Raw genomic sequence first — 16349 nt, 5'->3', positions numbered from 1 at the left:
TAGGGTGTCAGTTGAAGTGTACTGGTTGGTACGGCGGGAAAGGAAGAAGCGGAGGTCTTTGAGTCCTTCATGATGGGGGATGGAGATGTACAGGGACTGGATGTCCATGGTGAAAATAAGGCATTGGGGACCGGGGAAGCGAAAATCATGGAGGAGGTGGAGGGCGTGGGTGGTGTCCCGAACATAGATGGAGAATTCTTGGACTAAGGGGGACAGGACCGTGTTGAGGTATGCAGAGATGAGTTCGGTGGGGCAGGAGCAGGCTGAGACAATGGGTCGGCCAGGGCAGTCAGGTTTGTGGATTTTGGGCAGGAGGTAGAAACGGGCGGTGCGGGGTTGTGGGACTATGAGGTTGGAGGCGGCGGATGGGAGATCCCCTGAGGTGATGAGGTTATGGATGGTCTGGAAGATGATGGTTTGGTGGTGGGAGGTGGGGTCATGGTCAAGGGGGCAGCAGGAGGAGGTGTCCGCGAGCTGGCGTTTAGCCTCAGCGGTGTAAAGGTCGGTGCGCCAAACTACTACCGCGCCTCCCTTGTCTGCCGGTTTGATAGTGAGGTTGGGGTTGAAATGGAGGGAGTGGAGGGCTGCACGTTCCGAGGCTGAGAGGTTGGAGTGGGTGAGAGGGGTGGAGAGGTTGAGGCCGTTAATGTCGCGGCTGCAGTTGGCTATGAAGAGATCAAGGGCAGGTAAGAGGCCAGCATGGGGTGTCCAGGTGGATGGGGTGTGTTGGAGGTGGGAGAAGGGGTCATCAGAGGGTGGGTGAGAATCCTGGTTGAAGAAGTAGGTGCAGAGGCGAAGGTGGCAGAAGAATTGTTCGATGTCACGCCGCATGTTGAACTTGTTAATCCGGGAGCGTAGGGGAATAAAGATGAGGCCTCTGCTGCGGACTGATCTTTCATCCTCAGAGAGGGGTAGTTCTGGAGGGATGGTGAAAACACAGCAGGGCTGGGAGCTAGGACCTGGTGTTGGGCTGGAGCTGGGAGTGGGGGCAGGGTTGGGCATGGGGGCGGGGATGGAGGTCGGCGTGTGGGCGGGGTTGGGTGTTGGGGCGGGGACGGAGATCGGCGTGGGGGCGGGGTTAGGCATGGGGACGGAGATAGACGTGGGGGCGGGGTTAGGCGTGCGGCGAGGTGGTTGTCCAGGTTAGTGATGTCACTGGGGGCGGAAGTGGCTGCGGCGACGGCAACCCAGTGGGCGGAAGTGGCTGTGGCGACGACAGAAACGGTGTTATTCTCGATAGCCGCGGAGGCCGCGAATCTGGTTAGATAGGGTGGACAGGGAGAGCCTTTTTCCAAGAATGGTGACGGCGAGCACGAGGGGGCATAGCTTTAAATTGAGGGGTGATAGATATAGGACAGATGTCAGAGGTAGTTTCTTTAATCAGAGAGTAGTAAGGGTATAGAATGCTTTGCCTGCAACGATAGTAGATTCGCCAACTTTAAGTACATTTAAGTCATCATTGGACAAGCATATGGACGTACATCGAATAGTGTAAGTTAGATGGGTTTCAGATTGGTATGACAGGTCGGTGCAACATCGAGGGCCAAAGGGCCTGTACTGCGCTGTAATGTTCTATGTTCTATGGTTTATAGCAGTGGTTGCAGACGAACCGGAGATGAAGGGTTGTGTACAAATAAGTTTTGGTTGGCTGCAAGTAGTGCATTGCTTTGTTAACTAGTAACCCGCTAATAATACCAAAGGCCTGCTGCTTGCTAACACTTGTGATTGGCTCTCAGGTTTGAACAAGATAGAGAGAAGCCATCAGACCAGCTCGCTCTATTTTCAGCAGTAAAAGCCACTTGAAATCTGAAGGAAACCAATTTATCTTTCCTTCATCAGTTTCTGTAAGCTTTGACATTTAATAGATAAGTTGGGGATCTTTTAAAAGTGTGCCAGCCACTCTGTGCCTCTTGCAAACCAAAGGATACATCTGGAGAAGAATGACTGAGATACAGTGTTTGTGACCAGCACAAGAAGCATTTCAGGCAGCTTTTGTGCAAAGGAAGCACTGAACTAGCTTTCCCAGTTACTCCCTCAGTGTAGAATCTAGTTTTATTTTCTGTCCGTGTGTAAGGAGATGCAAGTTTTAATTAGTAGGGTCATATGCTGATACAACTCATTGTTGTTCACATGTAGCTAGAGTCTATTTATTGTAATGAATAGTATTTTTGTTAAGTTCAGAGTCCTGACTCTCATTCTGTCCATCTGTATCTAAAAGAGGGTTAAATCTGTATTTTTGGAAATCCTTAACTTTTATGATGCCTTGGGAATCAGTGCCTCAATCAGTGTGTTTTAACACTACCCTTAAAAATATTCAAAGACTCAGTTTCTATCACCTATTCATGAAAACAGGTTAAGACACATGACTCTCTAAAAGGTAAATAAAAAATCATCAGCCTTCTGTTCTAAATGGGCAACCTGGTTTTTAAACAGTAAGTCCCAGCTCGAGATTCTCCAACAAGAGGAAATATCCTCTCCACATCCATCCAGTCATGACCCCTCGGGATCTTATATGCATCAATCGGGTCACCTCTTACTGTAAACTCCAGCAGATACAAGTCTAGCCTGTCCAACCTTTCCTCTGAAAGCAACCCTCCCATTCTAAAATTTCCATGAACCATCTCAAAGATATTCTTTAAATGCAGAACATCTGAAGTCTTACCAGTGCTTTGTACCGCTAGAGTATATTGAACATCTCCCCATTAACAATTAGGGCTCACAAATTACCACCACTCCCTGAGAGACAACTAAATACTTCCACTAACTCTGCACCAGCAAAGAAATACGTCACCTTGAAGTTGGATATAACCCTTTTAATAACAATAGTGGGAGCTCGAATGAAGGTAAAATACTGCAGATGCTGGAAGTCTGAAATAAGTACAGAAAATGCTGGAGGAACTCAGCAGGTCTGACAGCATCTATGAATAGAGAAAAACAAAGGTAGCGTTTCAGTTCTGGTATGATTCTTCTTCAGAAGTAGGGGGTTCCCTCAGCATCTGAATATATAGTCCCCTGGGAGTAGTTAGGAGAGAATGATTATTGTTCCTGAGCTATCCAAAATGGCAGATTGTGTAGCCAATCACTACTAGAGGCTGTTTGAAAACAATAATTGGCCCACTTTCTGCATGTTTCTGACCCAAGTATGGCAGAGTCATGCTAGCATTTTGTTGCTCAGGGAATGCTGCGTGGGCCTCATTGGAAATGGTTTCAGGTGTTCTGGACATCTTTATTCTATTCCTGGCCTCCATAGTGCCAGCACCAGTTGTAATGGAGAGGCCAATTGTTGTCGGTAAATCACAAGTAACCTTTAATTCGATGATTTATGAAGATACCTCACAGACAATCAAGTACTGAAACAATGATTTAAACTTTTATTGCATGTAGCAACCAAAATAAGACTCCTCCAGTAAGCGAGTTAAGCCTCACAACTTGGCAATTCCCCAAGTAATGTGGTGGAATTTGTCTGCAGTTCTAACCAACAGTGTCTGTCTCTGATGTCCAGAGTTTGATCCTTGTCAACGTAGCTCTTCAAATTTCTGTTACGGGAGAGTTGCAGGATTGCTTTCTTACGTAGTTTTTAGTCCTTCAGTTCCATGACATGATATTATTGATGATTCTTTAGATTCCTTTCATCCAAAGTATTGCAAGTCTGCAGCTTGTTTTCTTGTCAGTAGTAACTTCCTTGCTCCTTGTTACATTTGGCAGTGGCTTGTCTGTTTGAAGGTACAGCTTTCCTGTGATTAACTCCTTAAATTCCTCAGCAGGGCAGTCAGCTGTCCTTGTGGTTTGAGGCAGTGAGTTATCAAGCAGATGTCAAAACAGTTTTGTTTCTGTAGCTTTGACTCATTCTTCTCCCAGACATGACTAATTGTTTTCAATTCCTGTCTAAGTTTGTCTTTGTCCCTTAATAGATTATTCCAAACAAATATTGCTGATCATTCCAAACAATGAACAGTTCCAAAGTGTGTCATATCACAGTTACTTCTTCTCATTCATTATTTTTAACACGATGAACAAACACTTGTTTAATTGGTCACTTTCCACCATATCAAAGGTTTTGGACACTGTGATGATAGCGGAATACCTGAGAAATTCAGAATAACTAGTATAAATTCATGATGGACATTTTCATACATCACTTTGCCCATTCTTCACGTAACTATCAGTTCAGATCCAAGCTGAGTTGCTACCCTATGCACAATTTTATTATGCAGTACAGATATCACGAAACCAACAATCAATAAATAAGTTACAGAAAATTGATAAATAAATCACATACCAAAAATAGAGTAATAAACATGCATTAATCTTCACCCCTTGCAACCTTAAGATGATCATGGTTTCACAGAATTAATTCCATTTTCATTTGCTGCATTTGTTGCTGTTGCCAACGACGCAGTATGATAGTAATAGAGTCAAGATAGACCCAAGGACACTACATATTAATAACAAGATGTGAAATAATATGAATCCATGCAGCCATGTGCATATTACCTCCCCAATTCCAGATGTAATCCGACCAAGATTATTGCTTACTGTTATTAATAACTGTCTTCTTTTCTGTCTATTCTGCTGAACCTTAGCTGTGCCTTTCTCAATCCATTTTATTTCTTCCAAACGTTCCCTTTGCAGGGCAGTAAGGACCTCATCTTTTTAGCAATGAGAGATAGCATCTCTCCAGCTGAGTCAGTCATGTCAAAAATCACAGATTTTCTCATCCTGAAGATGTTCCTATTCAGTTGTTCCTATGCAAATGGGCATTTGAGGGGGAAATGTCAAATCACTGATGGGACAAGACAGGTCTTTTAAAGATGTTATGATACAATATTCTCTTTTGCCTGCATATCCATCTCTGACTATGCTGTGTCAAGTGGTAATTGAAATTTTGAGAGTACAGTTAACTGTTTCATTACTGCTGGACTCAAAGCCACATGTGGCTTATCCAGTTGTGTAAATGGGATCGGGACAAACAATATTTGAATCAGTCTGTTAGCATTCCTTAAATGCTGACCCTACAAGTCTCCTCTCCTTTTCAACCACATAATGTTGTGTTGATGTCTATTTTGTTGTATAAATCTGGACAACACAAGTTTTTGTACAACAGTAGATGCTTTATTATCAGACAGCTGGCGAGAGATACACAATGTCCCCCAAAGTAGCCCTGTTTCTACTTGTGGTGATATTTCTCCACGAATCTCTGCCCTACACACAAAGATGGTATTACAGTGTTTTTATAGGGATTAAACAAAAGGTTTATCAATCACATGGTCGATTGTCATTACATAGTTTTAAGTATGTAATTATAAATTTACAAAGCCCGATGAATGTCGATGTCCTGTGATAACGTATGAATGGATTACAGGGACTGATTATCGTATTCTCATGATTATGTGTTGATGGAAAAAGATTAAGACAGAAGGGTTTTTCCTGTTCTCAATGGGGGATTCACATACCTATGTTAATATGGAGGGAAGGTAAGACAATGGGAGCAGGATGCAGTTTAACAGGGTTGTGGCCAAGGCTGTCAGTCTTCTCTGAGAAAGACAAATCCCTCTGTCTGAGGCTCCAGGGAAATCTTCTGGGATACAGTCAGCCTCCCCTCTATTGAGATGTTCTGTCTATATTGTAAGAGGACAGGTTTCCAATTGTACTGCAGTGAGTTGCTTTTGGCAGTGGAATGTTTAGCCCTTGAGTCCTCAATGTGCCTTGAAGGAGAAGTAAAACATGGAACTGATCCCTTGTGGCTTTCTAACTTTCTAATTTCCTCCTTTTGATCCTTCGATGATCAACCAGGTCCCCGTTGAGCCTATAGCGAAAACATGCGGACAACAGTGGCCATTACCACCGGAGCACTAGAATGCAGGAGATTACAATTAGTATTGTAATTCTGATATGTACCAGCAGGCCTCCCAATCATCCAATAATGCCCCCTAGTGGCCACCCTTCCATGCCATCACTAAACCCATTGTCAATAGTTTGGAGAGTCTGGATTTCCCATGTGATGTGTTTAGAGAGGTCAGTGGACTCATCAAGGATGTAGGTGCAACACTCTGCCCCAACAATAGCACAAGTACCACCCTCCTTGGCTAGCAGGAAGTCCAGGGCCAAACAATTCTGGAGGGCCACAGTCCTAACTGCAAGTAACTCTGCATTAATTTCAGTTAAAGCCCGAGTCGTATCATTGGCGACCCGTTCCCGTGCGGTCCTGAGCTGACTAAGTTCTTGGGCATGTAAATAGATTCCCGTTGGGGGAGAGAACATTCCCACCCAGGTGAGGAACCTGGCGAGGGAACTTCTGGGTCTCGGGGGTGAGGATAAGGTGCCTAAAATGCAAATGCGGGGTACAACATACCCTATGTAGCACGACCCCTCCCAATCGGAGGGAAGCCAGGGGTAGGTTTTCAATCCGCAAATAAAATATGTGCCATTGTAAGCTATCAGGGTGGACGCACCCCCCCACCACGCACGCACGCGCACACACACACACACACACACACACACACACATGCCACATGCAGCCTGGGTGCAAGATTATTCCAGAGGTGGCCTGGGGTTCTGTTGTGGACGGCCGACCAATCAAATACAAATTAGCCATATTCTGTTAAATTCTGAATGCATTTCGACCCAGGCGATGGTCGACGAGCACTCACCATTCTCACATAAGTACCTTTGGTGGGCTTCCCTTCCCACCTGAAACAAATTGTGTAGTCGATGGTGTTGTTGAGAACGACAATGGAGGGAGGCCTATGCAATTGGCTGTAACTCAGGCGATACCAGTCCCTGAATGAGGTCAGGTTATACCCTGCCGACTGCCACCCTCGTGCGTCATCGGTGTTAGCAAGATTATCGGAAAGGCTTCGACACAGAAGCCATTTGGCCAATTCGTGCCAGCGAAAAGGTATGGGCCACAAAAGGATTCTCCCCCCCGCCCGAGTAGGGTGGCATGTGGGTACACACCCAGCAGTGAGTGTCCTTCCCCGTTACACGGGCTGTCAGATAGGCTCGGTACAAACAGGTATGATGCTGAGGGATGTCAGTTTGGGATCCATCTATTCTCATGGCCCCCTCTCCCAAAGTCACCATGGTCACAAGGATGGAAAACGTGTCCTGAGTTGTTGTCTGCTTCCACGCTGATTCATTTGCAGTCGGTTCTGTGTATCCACCAGGGATAACCTTGTACTTTCACATCCATGGGAGTGGTTAGCAGCACCTGGAAGGTGCTTTCTATCACGGTGCCAGCTTCTTTTGTTCCCAGTCTTTTATCAGGATGAGATTCCCTGGCTCAGCATCAGGGTAGTCCCCTTCAGGCAGATTGCCACTCTCTCTGTAAGCCTGGCATACCTGCGAATGCAAACTTTGGAGAGTTTTGATTAGCTCCGGTAGGTACACCCCCACCTCCTCTCCAAGGGTGTTCATATCGAGGCTCTCGGGAGGTGGGGGAGGGGTCAGACTATCCCAGGTCCTCATGGGTTTCCTGTAAACCACCTCAGCAGGAGACAGACTGGTTTTTCTTGAAGGGGTAACCCTCATGTGGAACGGGGCCAAGGGTAGGACCTTCAACCAACTTAGGCCTGTTTCCTGTTTTAGCTTCGCCAGCTTATCTTTTAGGGTACCATTTGCTGGTCCCACCTCTCCAGCTGCTTTTGGGTGGTGAGTACAGTGGAATTGTTGTTTTATTGCTAGGTCCCTGCAAATCCCCTGGTTAATTTTAGCCACAAAGTGTGGCCCATAGTCTGTTCTTATTGTGTCTGCGAGTCCATAGCGGGGAATTATTTCCTTCAACAATACTTTTACCAATGTTGCAGCCATGTTGTCCCTTGTCGGGATTGCCTCAATCCATCCACTGAAGACACCTATTATTAGCAGACGATACTTATAACATGATACCCTGGGTAATTCTGTGAAATCTAGTTGTAGACAATTGAAAGGCCCACCAGGCAAGGGGGTAGTCCCAGAACCACAAGGCATCCCTTTTCCAGCATTTATCTTTTTCCAGATCAAGCATGCTTTGGCTTGTTTCTCAGCTATTGTTTTGGGAATCAGGGTGCCACCAGGTTTGTAGCAAAGTGCTGACCATTCCCTCCTTGCCTAGGTGTGTACAGTTATGTACATAATCCTGAAGAAGGGCTTATGCCCGAAACGTCGATTCTCCTGTTCCTTGGATGCTGCCTGACCTGCTGCACTTTTCCAGCAACACATTTTCAGCTATGTACATAATCCACCAAGATTGGTAAAAATAAAGAGGAAACACAAATCTGTCCCACAGTTTGGGATGAACATCAAGGGTGCACTCCTTCTGTGACCCACAGTCTGTGTTCCTCTACAGGGGCGTCCCCCTGTAAGTGACATATCTCACCCAGGTCTGGCCTACCTGTCCTCATACTTTTTGTAACGAAGTGTTGCTGTGAGCCCAATCGAACCAGGAAAGTGGGGTGTAAGGCTACCTGCTTGGTGGCAGCATCTACTTGCGTGCTGGCCTTGGAGATTCTGTTGGTGGCATCAGTGTGAGCTGAACATTTGATCACCGCTGGGCTGGACAGTAACTGTGAGGCCTGCAAAAGATTATGCACAAAACAGCATTACTAATAGGTTGCCCCTATGCTCCCGTAAGGCACCGTGGTCGTGGGCAACGCTGAAACCAAAGCGAGAGTCCGTATAGATAATGGCCGAACTCCCTTCCACCAGGTTGCAAGCCTGAGTGAGGGCAAACAATTTAGCCTTCTGTGCTGACAGTGGTGTCTCGAAGTTTCCACGTTCAACCACTTCAAAATCCGTAGCAGGTCTGTGGTATTCCGGTTCCAATGAAATTCATCAGCACTGGCTGAAGGTGTGTGTTGTGATCGTGGGGCAGCTGAACAAACAGTTTTTTGTATGACCTTTAGAGCTTGACTTGGGGTCGTTCTGGCCTTCCCAGTAATAAATAAGGGCTCTCTTCATCTGTGTCCTTGTGTTCTCAGACCGATCCATGTTATATGTGCGTACCATATCCACGACACTCAAGGTGTCCTCTTTGAATCTGTCGTTTAAATCATCATAAGTGTGGACTGGTCACTTTCTGTCACCCTCGCCCATTTGTTCCTGGCACTGAGTAACTTCTTCTGGTGACAAGATCATACAACACAGGGCAAACAGATCCCAGGGTGTTGTATTGTCCATTAGAATTGTGTGCCGGATGTATTGGGTGAATTGGGCAGGTTTATCTTTCGCGATCTGGAGCCTGATTCATTATCATGATCATCTCTTGGGGTTTCCAGGGGACATCAACCCCAATAACTGGTGGCTCATCTTCCTCATCTGCCTTGGGGTTCAGTAGCTGCCGTATGGGGAGCATAGTTTTGAGCGGGGTGACATGGAGGTGGTGAACTCCAGTGCAAAGGTAACAGGGTGCCACTAGTTTCCTAAAGCACATCTTAACCCGATCAGATATCCAGGTTTTCTTGGGACAGCGGCAGGGACGGAGTCATAGGTGGCTCAACGGGAGGGTAACATCCCCATTCCTTCTTTACCTCATATCATTCTCTCCCTCCTTAAACAGGATCGATAAGCCAGACCTGAACTCAGGATCCCGAGAAGTACTTAGATTCTCTCTACAGCTTTGTTGCTTTAGCCCCTTCTGTTTATCTTATTCAGCTTTAACTTCTTTATGCTGTTTCTCCTGTTCCCTTTTTTTAAACATGTTATTAAAACATCCAATTTCAACATTTAAGAGAAGTATTGCCTCCATATTGAGTACAGGAGTTGGGAGGTCATGTTGTGGCTGTACAGGACATTGGTTAGGCCACTGTTGGAATATTGCATGTAATTCTGGTCCCCTTCCTATCAGAAAGATCTTGTGAAACTTGAAAGGGTTCAGAAAAGATTTAAAAAGATGTTGCCACAGCTGGAGGATTTGAGCTATAGGGAGAGGCTGAAAAGTCTAGAGCTGTTTTCCCTGGAGTGTGAGGGGTGACCTTACAGAGGTTTACAAAATTATGAGGGGCATAGGTAGGATAAACAGACAAAGTCTTTTCCCTGGGTTGGGGGAGTCCAGAACTAGAGGACATAGGTTTATGGTGAGAGGGGAAAGATATAAAAGAGACCTAAGGGGCAACTTTTTCACGCAGAGGGTGGTACGTGTATAGAATGAGCTGCCAGAAGAAGTGGTGGAGGCTGGTACAATTGCAACATTTAAGAGGCATTTGGATGGGTATGTGAATAGGAAGGGTTTGGAGGGATATGGGCCGGGTGCTGGCAGGTGGGACTAGATTGGGTTGAGATATCTGGTCGGCATGGATGGGTTGGACCAAAAGGTCTGTTTCCATGCTGTACATCTCTATGACGCTATGACTCTATAATTAGATTTGTCCTACTCCTAGGCGAGCTTATTGAATAAAAATAAAGTTGCCCACCGCAAAGAAGGTTCTTCAACCTCTTATTTCAGTGCCAGTGCTTTGCATGAGGAACACAAAGTCTCACTTTCCCTTAACAGTTCATCACTTGCTGTGCTACCGACATGTTTCCTCACATTGCCATAACTTCTGACACCAACTGAACATTAATCAATGCAGCCATGCTTTAAAGTAACCATGAGGTAATGACCCAGATCACTGACAATGTGGAAAGGTATAAAGCCTTGCCAATTAATTAATTAACTAACTATGATAATGCAGTTCAGGATAGTACAAATTGTTTTAAAATATTGAATAATAAACATACTTAATGAGAGATGGAAACTGAACAAGTGACTAGACACCGCACTATGAACTAATAAGAACGAACAAACATTTCAAAGTCACAGAAATGGTTAAAATCTGCTTAGTGTTGTATATATGAAATTGTAGCTGGATTATTCAATTCCATGAATATCCTACTCACCTGACCAAATCACAAGCTTATTTCCTATTGAGTAGGAGCTTTGTTAAGAGTATTCTATATAAACTGGAAATTCATTTAATCAAAATCCAGTGCTATAATGTAGAATGTGCACAGTTTCTAACTCTGAACTCCAGTATAATTACCTGGTTCTAGTCTTTCAATTTAAATCCCCAATTTGTTTTTTTTTCAAGCAGTTCTGATCAATCATTGCTCATTTATAATGTCCTGGGCTGTGAAATGACTGCAGCAGCATTAATAAAAGTCTTGTCAAGATACCTCATATGCACGAATAATGACTAATCCAAAGACACAGATATTTACAATAGTATCTTAACCTTTTCTTACATTTTTTTTGCAAAATAATGTTGAACTAACTCTTCAGTTCTCAGTGAGGAAGGGAAATTGACATAGAATAAAGCTAAAAATAGCACTCCATATTGACAAAGGAGATGCAGCAGTATTAAAATGAAATGGAGATAAATGAGTCCGAAACAAAGACGCAAGTCAACCAGTATCGTTTTCTGAAACGAATATTGTTGGTTTGGTATATCCAGATCCACCTTTACACTCTGTTTTACAAATTTTTGATTAAACTATATAGAGTTCACTGTAATTCCTCCACTTCATGAGCAAATGTTAAAGTCTGAGGTGATTTTCCTCAATGTTATGTTTAGATTTTCTTGAAGGAATGAGCAGATAAGCTTCACAAATCACTAGGACCTTGTTGAGTACTGACACGAGTAACTTGTAGCCCAGTATTGAGAATTGTAACAGTCTGCCCCTGCGTGGCCAGGAGGGACCAAAGCAGCGACCTCGTCTACCTGAGGGTCAGATTGCTCAGCACTGATGGTAACTTTGGGGGTACTGAGTGGAGTAGGGTGACAGGGTGGAGGGAGGGCCTCCCGAAAGAGCCCACAGGACACTGCGATCTCTTTAATTTTAGGAGACTGGTGGTCCCCAGCCACCTTCCCAAACACCTTCCCAGACATTGGATCACATGAATCCTACCCACAAAGGGTCTCTGCACCCACCTCCAAATTCCCCCCTCACCTTACTCTTGCAACGGGGCACTTCTGTGTCCTCTGTGAGACGGCAGACTGACGCTTGGCTGCCCTTCTCAGTGAGACAAGACTTACTTGTTCCCGGGAGCAGCCTTTCTCTGACATTTTAGAGTTCAGGCCAGCGTTCTGTAAGCAAACAAACAAGAAACAAAGAACAAACAACACATAAACCCCACACAGACAAGGCTAAATACTGCACCCTGCTCAATTGTTTTAATGCGATCGCAATAAAAAATGCTAAGTTATAGTTTTGGAATCAATTCACCATTCAAATGAAAGCTTTCATCACACAAACCATCACAACCACTCAAATATTCAAATTGGATATCCTTTAACTTATATACAAAAATTTACCAAAATGACCAATCTCTCAGTGGGGCCTACAACCCCTATAACCATTTTCCTGATCAGGTATTTTCTCACAGATTGTCCCTCTTCCCAACTACATAGAGGGACTGTCCCATTTACCTTATGAGTCCTTGTTCTGCTATAAACAATTTCTACCAGCCATATCAATACTGCGGGGTGAGAAATTTACCGAACCTGTCCTCTTTCCTTCGAATATATTAATTTCCACTGGCCATACCTGAAAGAGGCAGCTCCCGAACCAAATCTGTCAGGTAGTGATGAACACTTCCCTGACCGGGGTACCCAGTCCTGACCTTTTTCCTACATGAACAATACAGAGTAGCCAATGACAGCCTGCAGCAATTCAGAACAATCTGACAAAACGTTCTGACCTTACAAGCTGGGTCCAGGTGGTTCGTTCGACCTCTTCAAAGTACCAGTTCCATTGGGCTAGGGACAGATCATCTGGCTGAACACAAGGAGCAGGCTGGGGTAAAATACCTTACCACTTGTTCCGTTCAATTCAGATTTTTGTGTCGCTTACCCAGCTCAGTGAGACGTTCCCTATGTTGAGGTCCAAGTCACGGCACCAAATGTTGCTGTCTATTTTGTTCCACAAATCTGGACGACACAAATTCCAATACAATGGTAGATGCTTTATTATCGGACAGCCGGCGAGAGATTCAAAATGTCCCCAAAGTAGCTGTGTTGTCTACTTGTGATGACACTTCTCCATGAATCTCTTTATAGGGATTAAACAAATGGTTTATCAGTCACATGGTTGATTGTCATTCATAATTACCTACTTTAAACTGTGTAATTTACAAAGACCGATGAATGTCGATGTCCTGTGATAACGTGTGAATGGATTACAGGAACTGACTATTGTATTCTTCATGATTATCTGTAGATGGGAAGAGATTAAGACAGAAGGGTTTTGCCCGCTCTAAATGGGAGAATTCACATATCTATACCAATATGGAGGGGAAGTAAGACAATGGGTGCAGGAGGCAGTTTAACAGGGTTGTCGCCACGATTATCAGTCTTGTCTGGGAAGGACAAATACCTCTGTCTAAGGCTACAGGGGAATTCACATGTGTGGCTCCACTAGGCTCCTCTTCTGGGATACAGTCAGCCTCCCCCCTACTGAGATGTTCTTTCTATATTGTAAGAGGACAGGCTTCCAACTGGTACTACAGTGAGTCTCTTTTGGCAGTGGAATGTTTAACTCTTGAGTCCTCAATGTGCCTTGAAGGAGAAGTAAAACATGGAACTGATCCCTTGTGGCTTTCTAACTTCTTCAGTGGGACCTCTAATCCAGATGGTATTTTGAATCACTCCAATATTTTGTACTATTATATCATTTAATGATGTATCATCTTTAGACATAACAAGTATCTCTAACAAAAGACCTATTTTCTTCCCTCCCATGCACGAATCATTAATCCATACTTTTATTAATCTCCTTAACTCACAGATAGAGATTTTACTTAAAATCCCTGTCCCATTAACTAATTTCCTTAATTTAGTATTGTCTCTTCTTCCTCAGGCAGCTGAGGAAATTTGACATGACGGCAAACATCTTTCCAACTTTTATAGGTGCGCCGTCGAGAGCATTCTGTTTGGATGTATCACTACCTGATATGGCAATTGTACCATTTAAGATCGGAGATGGCTACAGGGAGTGGTGAACTCAGCCTGGACAATCACAAATGCCAACCTCCCATTTCAGAGGCCGCCAGCATTCTCAAAGATCCATCCCACCCTGCCAATGTTCTTCTACAACCTCTACCATCGGGGAGAAGGTACAGAATCCTGAACACACACACCAGCCGGTTTCGTAAGTTTCTACCCGACTGTTGTTAGAATACTGAATGGACTCACAAACTCTTAGCATTCACCTGTACCAGTGTTTTTGTTTTTGCCGCTGTTTACCTATGATTTACTTATCTCTGTGATCTTCCTGTATTGCCCTCAAGACAAAGCTTTTCACTGTGCCTCAGTACACGTGAATTAAATTCATTTTCTCTGTACTGATCTAACATCCAATTGCCGTATGTACTACACAAAGTTACATTTATTTCATGTTGATGTCTATTCATTTCTGCTGCCTTTATTCATTTGTCAATTGTGCCAGTGTGTGACACTAAGATGTTAACAATATGAAATGCAACATTGTTAGTGATATCCCCTACCTGATTACTAAGTTGAGTGCTATCATTCATTGTACCGAATATACTTTTAACTTGAGACATTAATTGATTTAATCGATCACATATAAGAATGATGTCTAGGTTATGAACTGTAGAAATGCCTGCACCATAAACACTTGCAGCATCTCCTAACAAACTTCTGCACTTCCGATCTTTTCCCTCAATTATGTGACCTTCTTGATTAGACAACACTCTGACAAATTTCTTATAAATGCTCGGCAAAGATTTTGGACGCCATGATGATAACCGAATACCTGAGAAATTCAGAATAACTAGTATAAATTCATGATGGACATTTTCATGTAACACTCTTCCCATTCTTCACATGACTATCCCTCTTCTGGGTTCTTCTTTTCTAACAAGACTTTCTGCTGGGTTTTCAGTCACTACTGCTGTATGGATAAGTGTGATCTGTGGGAGTGATGCAATGGCATTTCTGAGCAAATCTTTGGCACAAATGGACTTCACTTCCGTGTTGCATGTAAAATCACTGCATGAAGCTGTGGGCAGAGACGTCTCCCAATGCTATCGGTCTGCACACAGCAGTGTTTGGTTATGTATATACATCACCTCCACTTCACTGAGCACTGGGTCCCAACTGCTGACTCCGTACCTCACTTGCAAAAGCCAAGCCAGCAATACAAGTCCAATAATAAGCTTCACAGTTTACCTAAAGCTCAAATACAAATAAAATCAAAGTAGTCCCTGCTCTTATTTACAGCTTTAGTTTATCTGAGTCTTGTTCTTCTAAAATTGGTTTTCATCAGGACTGTTGCCTGTGAAATATTCTATGTATACACTTCAACTAATTTATTTAATCAAAAACACGTTCACTCCGGCGCTCTTACTTTAGTGAATAAACAAATGGCTGCAGTTCAAACTTAGTTTTATTCATCTTTATTCTCTCTCTCTCAGGTTTGTCATAGGGACATGTGAATCAATTGGGGTTGGGGTCCTGTTTTCACTAAATTCCCATTTCAGTCCCTCTTAGTCTTAGGCGTATCAGAAAAGCATGTCATGTCTCTCTAACATTCCAGGAGCTAGGCCTTAGCCATTCTTGTGGCTAACTCTAGAATTTACCCACACCCACAACTAACCCAACTTCAAATGCTGCCGTTTGTTTGTCTCACTTTTCGAAACACCTGATTTATGGCCTGTTTTACTGCCTGTTTTCTGATTTGTGTTGTTGGATTTTCAATAAATCTTTATCTTTACTTTGGGTTTGTACCAGACTAATGTAGGTGGATGCAGAGAACATTTGAGTATGGCAGAGGCACACGAGGGTCACGTTTATAATCATATTCCCTGCCCTGAACTGAATAACATGCAGCTTCACCCTAAACCGATTCCCTAATCAGAATTACCCCTTTCATTCTCTAATTTGTGTCTGGGGTTCAAAATACATAGAAACCCTTTCAACTGAAGAGCCTCAAATTCAATTTGTTCATGGCGTTTAGAATGATCAGCACTCTGCACTTGTTGCTCAAGCTGTGCCTGATGCAGCTCTTTAACTGATGCCTGGAGAGCTTTACATGTACTTTTCAGTTGCTGAGTCTTAATCTCTGACTCTTATGTTTTCTGACGGGAAAGTTGCCATTTCCTGGCAGGAAACCTCTAAAGTATCAAGTTTCTGTTTTAGCTCTGCATTTTTTAACTATAATTCCTCATTTTCTGACTTCAACTCACTTATCTCAGCATTTCTCTGCTTTAACACATACTTCACGCACCAAGTTTCTGCAAAAAGATAACAAATTCCCATCAGCCCATCCTCTTTGGGTGCATGTTTTCCCATGGACAGACTGACTGACCATAACCAATGATCTGGTGCCCCAGATATTCCTTAATATTTGCATATTCCTTAAACAAGTTCTCC

At 43.8% G+C, this 16349-nt stretch overlaps 1 long non-coding RNA gene across 1 annotated transcript in view; it reads left to right on the top strand.

The window, feature by feature from the left end:
* Positions 1-15690, top strand: part of LOC148149891 (uncharacterized) — a 42866-nt gene extending 27176 nt beyond the window's left edge. Inside the window, exon 2 of the long non-coding RNA XR_015757090.1 lies at positions 13863-15690. This is a non-coding gene — a long non-coding RNA (uncharacterized LOC148149891). The remainder of the gene's footprint in view (positions 1-13862) is intronic.
* The last annotated feature ends 659 nt before the right edge of the window (positions 15691-16349 follow it).

The sequence above is a fragment of the Chiloscyllium plagiosum genome, unplaced genomic scaffold (assembly GCF_037043375.1).
Source record: "Chiloscyllium plagiosum isolate Xiang-an unplaced genomic scaffold, Cpla_swu_hap1 HiC_scaffold_5, whole genome shotgun sequence".
In the NCBI taxonomy this organism is placed as follows: Eukaryota; Metazoa; Chordata; class Chondrichthyes; order Orectolobiformes; family Hemiscylliidae; genus Chiloscyllium; species Chiloscyllium plagiosum.
Note: the sequence above shows the minus strand (reverse complement) of the source record. Positions and strands in the feature narration are given on the sequence as shown.